The sequence below is a fragment of the Pelophylax lessonae genome (assembly GCF_965119305.1).
Source record: "Pelophylax lessonae genome assembly, chromosome: 4".
NCBI lineage: Eukaryota > Metazoa > Chordata > Amphibia > Anura > Ranidae > Pelophylax > Pelophylax lessonae.
Genome location: NC_138771.1, coordinates 508,621,014 through 508,630,087, shown reverse-complemented (window position 1 = coordinate 508,630,087; position 9,074 = coordinate 508,621,014). Strand labels below are relative to the sequence as shown.

The window sequence follows — 9,074 nt, the reverse complement described above, 5'->3', positions numbered from 1 at the left end:
CATTGATGAGCACTGATAAGTACTGATAGGTGGCACTGATAGGCAGCACTGATAGGTGGCATTGATGAGCACTGATAAGTGGCACTGAAAGGCAGCACTGATGGGCACAGATAAATGGCATTGATGAGCACTGATAAGTGTCACTGATGGGCATTGATAGGCAGCATTAATGAGCACTGACAGATGGCACTGATAGGCAGCAATGGTGAGCACTGATAGGCAGCATTAATGACCACTGATAGGTGGCACTGATAGACAGCACTGATTGCCACTGATAGGTGGCACTGATGAGCATTGATAGGTAGCACTGATAAGCCACTGATAGGCAGAACTGATAGAGTGCACTGATGGGCACTAATAGGGCTGCAATGATGATCAGAGCCCTGATTATCAGTGTAAACAATGCACTGACAATCTTGCTGGTCACAGCTCTCCTATCCTCACACAGAACCAGCGTCAGCGATGCTGATAACCGGCAAGTCTGTTTACATGTGATCAGCTGTTATTGGCCCTTTATCGTGATCTGTGAACAGCTGTGTCTGAAGGACACAGCAGTCACAGAGCGTGCTGGATGTGTGCCCCAAGGTTGGTGAAGGTTTCTGTGGGTAAATGTTAGGTAGTTGGAGGGAGAGGTGGTGGAAGACAGGGAGAGAGTGAAAATAATAAGATGGTAATCAGAGAGAGGAAAGGGATTGTTTGAGAGGTTGCATGAAGTGTATAGGTAGGAGAATACAAGGTGGAGGGTCAAAAAAAGATTGGTTGACCAGGTGTAGAAACAACTGTCAAAAAATGGACTTTAGGGGCACATCATGAGACAAATATAACCATGTATGTTACATAAAAAAAAGTTTATCGATTCCATTTAAAAAACAATCATAAAGTGATAAAGCTAGCCCAACTATGGGCATCAGCTGACACAGAACAAGTCTCCTCTACATATAAAAAAATACATAAAACATCCAAAAGATATAATACATACCATGCAGGTCATATAGGTGTGAAGATACGTCTGTTCAAAGGTCGACGCGTTTGGCATCAAGCTTCCTCAGGACCATGAACACACAGACAATTATTCTTAAAGTAAACAAAATTGGTATTAATGGTATCCAAACGTATAATATATAATGCATTTATCAATTACAAAGTATTTCAAGCATGGCTTACTCACGAGTGCCCTCCCTCAACCACCTGAGGGAAACCTCATCTGGGGCTATACAGACCAGGATGTTAGAATTTGCACAAGTGTACATCGAAGAATCTAAATAAACGTACAGAATATCTTTTCTACGTAAAAATGTAACCCAAACAAAGAATTCTACATATCATTCACTTACAAGATATATATACTGTATATATATATATATATATATATATATATATATATATATATATATATATATATATATTAGGGCTGCACATCTTCACTGGTCACATGATTCGATTCGGATTATTAAGGTAACGATTCGATTTGATTCCGCGATGCATCACGATTACTGCCCAGCCCACTGCCCAATGGTTTTCAAAACTTTATCAAAAAGAAAAAAACAATCAAGCAGTCACAAATTAAAGAATCATTTATTTATTTGCTCTTAAAGGACACTTCCCTGGACCTGGCATGGCCTGCAAGCCCTGCATAGTGCACTTGCACTGCATACATATAGGAAAGTCTGGAAATGGCATAGCAGAGACAGACAACAACACTATTTACTAGAGGTAACAGTAAAATAGTATGGCATCAATCTGTAGTAGTGCAGTTTACTGCCTCATAAAAGAAAAGAAAATATTAATATAAGGTCTAAAGCACTTAAAGTACAACTAAAGGCAAAAGTGTTATATATATATTTTTTTGACTTTGGATAGAGTGGAGGAGAGGAGATGTATTAGAAGAACAGGGGTCCAAACTATGGCCCTCCAGCTGTTCAGGAACTACAATTCCCATGAGGCATTGAAAATCTCTGACATTCACAGTCAGACATAACTAGGCATGATGGGAATTGTAGTTCCTGAACAGCTGCCAGCTGGAGGGCCATAGTTTGGACAGGACATAGCTGTATTAGAACATCTGTCAGTGTTTATTGCTGTATCTATGTTGCCCCACGCTGGAGAGATTCACCCTCTCTATTTGTCCTGTGTTTTTACCATTATCATTGAAAGTAAAATGAAAAACCCCCAAATTGTGTGGGATTTCCATTTTCCTCTCATTTTCAGTTTGGGACAAAAAGTGAAGGTAAATTTCTACAATGGGGGCAACATGGCAAAAATAAACCTTACAGGTGTAATTAAAGAACCTTCCCTTGCTCTATCCAAAATGAAAATTTTTTTGCCTATAGTTCTACTTTAAAGCCAGCCAGCCAGTCAGCCAACAGCTGACACGGACACAGACCCCCCCCTTACTGACACAGACCCCCCTTCCCCCACAGCTGACAGAGACCCCCCTTCCACCACTGACAAAGATCCCCCTTCCCCCACTGACACTGACAGAGACCCCGCTTTCTTTCTCCCAGGCGCAGGAGGGCGTGGCGCGGCTTGGATGATGTAATTTCCTAATCGATGTTGCCGTCCCACCGAATCGATGTAGAATCGCAAAGGGTCGCATCGCAATGCATCGATTCGCCGATTATATTCGGCAGGCCTAATATATATATATACACACACACATACAGTATCTCACAAAAGTGAGTACACCCCTCACATTTTTGTAAATATTTTATTATATCTTTTCATGTGACAACACTGAAGAAAAGAGATTTTGCTACAATATAAAGTAGTGACGTACAGCTTGTATAACAGTGTAAATTTGCTGTCCCCTCAAAATAACTCACAGCTATAAATGTTTAAACCACTGGCAACAAAAGTGAGTACACCCCTAAGTGAAAATGTTCAAATTGGGCCCAATTAACCATTTCCCTCCCCGGTGTTATGTGACTCGTTAGTGTTATAAGGTCTCAGGTTTGAATGGGGAGCAGGTGTGTTAAATTTAGTGTTATCGCTCTCATTTTCTCATACTGGTCACTGGAAGTTCAACATGGCACCTCATGGCAAAGAACTCTCTGAGGAATTGTTGCTCTACTTAAAGATGGCCTAGTCTATAAGAAGATTGCCAAGACCCTGACACTGAGCTGCAGTACAGTGGTCAAGACCATACAGCGTTTTACCAGGACAGGTTCCACTCAGAACAAGCCTCGCCATGGTCGACCAAAGAGGTTTCAGTGCACATGCTCAGCGTTATATCCAGAGGTTGTCTTTGGTAAATAGACGTATGAGTGCTGCCAACATTGCTGCAGAGGTTGAAGGGGTGGGGGGTCAGCCTGCCAGTGCTCAGACCATACGCCACACACTGCATCAAATTGGTCTGCATGGCTGTCGTCCCAGAAGGAAGATTCTAAAGATCATGCACAATAAAGCCAGCAAACAGTTTCCTGAAGACAAGCAGACTAAGGACATGGATTACTGGAACCATGTCCTGTGGTATGATCAGACCAAGTTAAACCTATTTGGTTCAGATGGTGTCAAGCGTGTGTGGTGGCAACTAGGTGAGCAGTAGAAAGACAAGTATGTCTTGCCTAAAGTCAAGCATGGTGATGGGAGTGTCATGGTCTGGGGCTGCATGAGTGCTGCCAGCACTGGGGAGCTACAGTTCATTGAGGGAACCATGAATGCCAACATGTACTGTGACATACTGAAGTAGAGCACGATCTCCTCCCTTCGAAGATCAGTCCGTATTAGGCAATATTGGGAAGTACTGGGCAGTATTCCAACATGATAACGTACTGGGCTGTATTGCAACATGATAATTAATGACCCCAAACACACCTCCAAAAAGACCACAGCCTTGCTAAAAAAGCTGAGGGTAAAGGTGATAAACTAGCCAAGCATGTCTCCAGACCTAAACCCTATTGAGCATCTGTGAGGCATCCTCAAACAGAAGGTGGAGGAGCGCAAGGTCTCCAACATCCACCAGCTCCGTGATGTTGTCATGGAGGAGTGGAAGAGTACTCCAGTGGTACCCTGTGAAGCTGTGTGAACTCAATGTCCAACAGGGCTGGAAAATAATTGTGGACATTTCCACTTAGGGGTGCACTCACTTTTGTTGCCAGTGGTTTAGACATTAATGGCTGTGTGTTGAGTTATTTTGAGGGGACAGCACATTTACACTGTTATACAAGCTGTACACTCACTACTTTACATTGTAGTAAAGTGTCATTTCTTAAGTGTTGTTACATGAAAATATATAATAAAATATTTACAAAAATGTAAGGGGTGTACTCACTTTTGTGAGATATTGTACTTTTTGCAGACATCTTAGGATGCATATTTACCTACATTGGTTTTTATCCCCTTTGCCACTAAATAGGACCAGGTATTCACGCTATTGTATTTTCTCTATCCCTCTTTGGGGCTAGAAAGATAAATGGCTTACACTCTATGGGAACTACATACCCACGGCCCTATATGCAAGGAATTATTTAACTTACAGGTAGGCTTTGACTTTTGCACTACCCACACTATATAAATTTATAAATAGGAGGCACATTCTAAATATTCTATATTGTATGCCTAGGATTCTGTGACACCCTCACAGCACAACAGACCACTTAGGTGATCTAAAGCTATACCCATAGGTTACTTTCATAAGGTGAATGTAATATATATCTTGTAAGTGAATGATATGTAGAATTCTTTGTTTGGGTTAATGCCTTTACATTTTTGCATACAAAAGATATTCTGTACGTTTATTTAGAGTCTTCGATGTGCATATTCTAACATCCTGGTCCGTGTTGCCCCTGTGTTCACCCCAGATGAGGTTTCCCTCAGGTGGTTGAGGGAGGGCACGCGTGAGTAAGCCATGCTTGACATACTTTGTAATTGATAAATGCATTATATATTATACGTTTGGATACCACTAATACTAAATGTGTTTACTTTAAGAATAATTGTCTTACGTATATTTTTGTATGTAGAGGAGACTTTATTTCCTGTGTGAGGTGATGCCCATAGTTGGGCTAGCTTTATCCCTTTTATGATTGTTTTTTAAATGGAATCAATACATTTTTTTATGTACATGGTTATATTTGTCTCGTGATGTGCCCATAAAGTCAATTTTTTGACAGTTGTTTCTACACCTGGTCATCCAATCTTTTTTTGATCTGACAGGATTATGGCACACTCTTGATAGCTCCTATTGTTCCTTCACAAGGTGGAGGGTGTTGCCATCAGAGTGAGTAGAAGCATGTACCCATTGCTTCAGGTCAAATGAAGTGGTTTTTGCACATGCAAAACGTTTGACAAATGTGCTAAAACACACAGTAAACAATGTGCCAAGCTCTGCATCAAAAAGGTGCATGGGCTTCTTTCACAGATTTGTCATATGTAGGGCAGCCCATTCAAAAGCCAAAAAAGCGTGTTCATGAATTGTAAATGGGGCCTAAGAGCTTCTGGGGGCATTATGCCATCTTTTGCTTCTAAAACACAATTTCTTTACCATTTATCTTTGTTTTTGCTTTTTTGTCGTTTTTTCTTTCTTTTTTTTTTTTAGCACTACACGAAAGAGCAGGCAGGCGAGGCTACAAAGGTGGCCATCGATATTGGCTATCGTCATATTGACTGTGCTTTCATCTATGGCAACGAGGTGCAAGTTGGCCAGGCCATAAACACAAAGATTGCCGATGGAACAGTGAAGAGAAAGGACATTTTCTACACAGGAAAGGTGACTAGATCTTTCTATAAAATTTTATTTTTTAAGCCCAAACCTTGACTTTCAGTCACCAATTTGAACAGGCAATTAAACTTCTATTCTACAACTAAAGGTAAAGACAAAACAAAAAAATCATTAGTTTATGTTTATTTTCCAAGATGAAGGAAAAAAAAAAAAACAGGTGTGCTAAAATGTAAATAATATATAAATAAAACCTCACTACATGCAATATACTACATGCAGTATTCCTTTTTGGGAGTTTGGGGCTTACAAACAAGATAGGGACTGTATGTTTGTTCTTAAGTTGAACTTGTTTGTAAGTCAGAACATGTACATTTTTTAAGTGTAGCCCCAGCCAAAGAAAACGTTTTAGTTTTTTGGATAGCATAGGGAAGGGTTAACATCTCTGTACCATTTGTATTGCTGTCTCTACCCCTGTTCAAAAGATTTCATCTCACTTTCTGTCCCTATGACAACTGTATTTTGAAAATTTTGGGTTGCTGTGAAAACAAGGATTAGCGATAAAGCTTCAGTGGAGACACCTTTTTCCCATGAGAACTCTTACAGGAGTGAATTTCCCTTCCTAGGGCTAGATTTCTCCTCACTTCTTGTTTCCTCCCTCCGTTTGTAAGTAGGAGTCATTTGTAAGTCGGATTTTTGAAACCCGGGGACCGCCTGTATTTGTATACTCATATTACAAAATAAAACTATATAAATAATTTAAGTTAATTAATTTATAGCTAAAATGTTCCTGCATGCAATGTTTCTCTCCTGGCGATTATGTGACCTGCACTTTGGTAGAACATACAGTATGTAAACCATAGGTGTTTGTGTGTTCTGCCCACCAGACTTCTATTCAGAGTACTTGTGTTTATGTTGTTTAGAATAACATGCTGGGTTTTCTTGATTCACACAAGTTAGTTATATGCAGAGCGCAGGCGCCATCTACTGTTCTTTTTTGGTATAGCCTCAGTTGTTCTGCATAATTACATATTGTAAACTCACAGAATGTATTAAATAAAGTTGTTAGGAACTAGAGCATTCTGGGTAGGATTGCTACAGGAAGCGAATCAGCCACCATTTTGAGAAGATACAGCAGGGCAGCAAGACATGTTTTCTCAATCTCTCACCATCACCCCTGACAGAGCTTAAAAATTTCACCTGGCTTGTTCTAATAAATTTGAGATCAAAGAAATATGGTATCTGAAGTTTATGGCACAGGAAGGCTTGGCTCTCTGTCCTAGAGACAGAAGAGTGTGCAGCCTATAGCATTAGGGTGTGCACCCGAAAACTACTACATGCAGTATTTTTTTTGGGAGTTTGGGACTTGCACTGCTTATTTTGATTTTTTGTGTGTGTATTTGTATACTCATATTACAAAATAAAACTATATAAATAATTTAAGTTAATTAATTCATAGCTAAAATGTTCCTGCATGCAATATTTTTTTCCTGGTTTTATGTGACCTGCACTTTGGTAGAACATACAGTATGTAAACCATAGGTGTGTGTAGCCTATTGCATTAGGGTGTGCACCGAAAGTTCAAACACACATGCCTTTCTCTGCAGCCTCAACGGCTTCCTGTTCATTCACAAACTAAAGCATAGCAAAAACTATCAACTTTTCTATGTTACAGTTATGAATGAATACAGTGAGTGAGTGTGTTCACTGTGTTCTTTTTGAAAAGGAAGGGGTCGGTAAACTACATATTTACCAGCCCCTTCCCCCACTCTACATTCTGAATCATCCTCCGCAGGAGCCAGGGAGAAAGGAGAGGAGGGAAGCCAGCAGCATGGGGGAAAGGGGGTGGGGATGAAAAAGGGGAAAGCCCTGGAAATAAGGGGAATCAACACTGCACTCAGTGATTAGAGTGTGCCCAGGCAGACCTGGCACACCCCCTGCACACACCTATGATGTAAATCCTAATGCCTAAAGCCTCACAGTATACAGTTTTTTCAACCTGCTCATAAAAGACCTTTTATGGCCAAATGAAAGGGCTCACATGGCAGGCTGAGAACTTTGCTGCTAACTGCAACACAGCTAAGCGTTGGCAGCATGCAGTAGGAGGTGCTTTTACCAGAGAACCACCAGGTAAGAAAATTTTCAACAGATTCACATACATAATATAAGAAAATTGTATACAGTGAGGCATGATGCTGAAACAATTAAGACTTTCTTCAAACACTTTAAAATCATCTTATGGTGATTCTGGCAGTCGTTTTGTTTGTCATCTATTTCCCTGTTAGACCAGGACAAGCCATAGAATTTGGAAAATGGAGAGGGACCAAAAAAAAAAAGCAAATTGGGGATTTGTAAAGTTGTAAAGATGAGGGAAAGATTAAAAATTAAATTTTGAAGAATCTAATGTAACAGTAAGATTATAGGTAGGAAATGTTACAAAGGTGAACTCGAGCTTTGAGCATTTGAAATCAGTGAACTACATAAATGATTTAAACTTTGGGATGCCTCATTAATCACAAGCAGTTTTGCAAGTAATTTTGTATACCTGATTATTGATGATGCTGACTAAATAAACCCTGTGTAGCTGGGCCTGTAGGCTTTATTTTAAATTTACAGTTAATCCAAGGACATACATGGTTGGCTAAGCAGTTTAATCAAGATCTAAATCTGGATGACATTTAGTTTGCTAAAGCATTGTGTACCATTATAATGTTAATTTGTTCATAAAACAGTGTTTTCACAGTTTTTCCTCTCTTTTTTTCATCTTGGTTCTGCTGTTCTACAGACTATTTTAGCCATTTCCTGGTCACATGCAGATGCTCCAGTGTTGTCAGCATATCGATGCTGTCAACTGGCCTGCAGATATCTATCCCCCCCCATAGGGAATTAGGAATGGTATACATTAGTACCCCATGTTACTCATACCTATGAAACTGTGAAAAGTATATAAAGCCACCCACATCTTGGAAAGGTCCTTTATTTAAAAAAACAAAAACAAAAACAGACCCTCTTGGTTTCTGACAAAAATATCCAATGTCAATCATGTCATCAAGCCATGTAGATCCTCATCATTCAGGATGACCTGCCACGCGTTGATGTTACTGACATCACAAGTGTTACTCACATGTAGCACTACCCCCGCAGGAGTTGAAGATGACTGGGTCCCCTACTCCTGCACAGCCAGTCCCCTCTAGGTTCCCCTCAAGGTCCACTGACTGTATGTTCAACACTCCCATCTCCATCTTCCATCTGACTCCGCAGCCATCCATATTTAAGGGCTGGCTCAGACGCCATGCCAGGCTCACTGCCTGGGGATTGGCTGAACTCCCCTAAGTATGCAGATCAACCCTCCTGGCCTCCGCTTGACAACTTCTAGACGTTTCTCCAAACTCCCAGAATCAGGGGGAGGCACGGGAGA

General features: G+C 40.5%; 1 protein-coding gene across 1 annotated transcript in view; it reads left to right on the top strand.

Annotated features, from left to right (window-relative positions):
* The first annotated feature begins 5,542 nt into the window (after positions 1 to 5,542).
* Positions 5,543 to 9,074, top strand: part of LOC309552736 (aldo-keto reductase family 1 member C15-like) — a 113,913-nt gene continuing 110,381 nt past the window's right edge. Inside the window, exon 1 of the mRNA XM_082253657.1 lies at positions 5,543 to 5,707. The gene's annotated coding sequence lies outside the window, so the exon portion shown is untranslated. The remainder of the gene's footprint in view (positions 5,708 to 9,074) is intronic.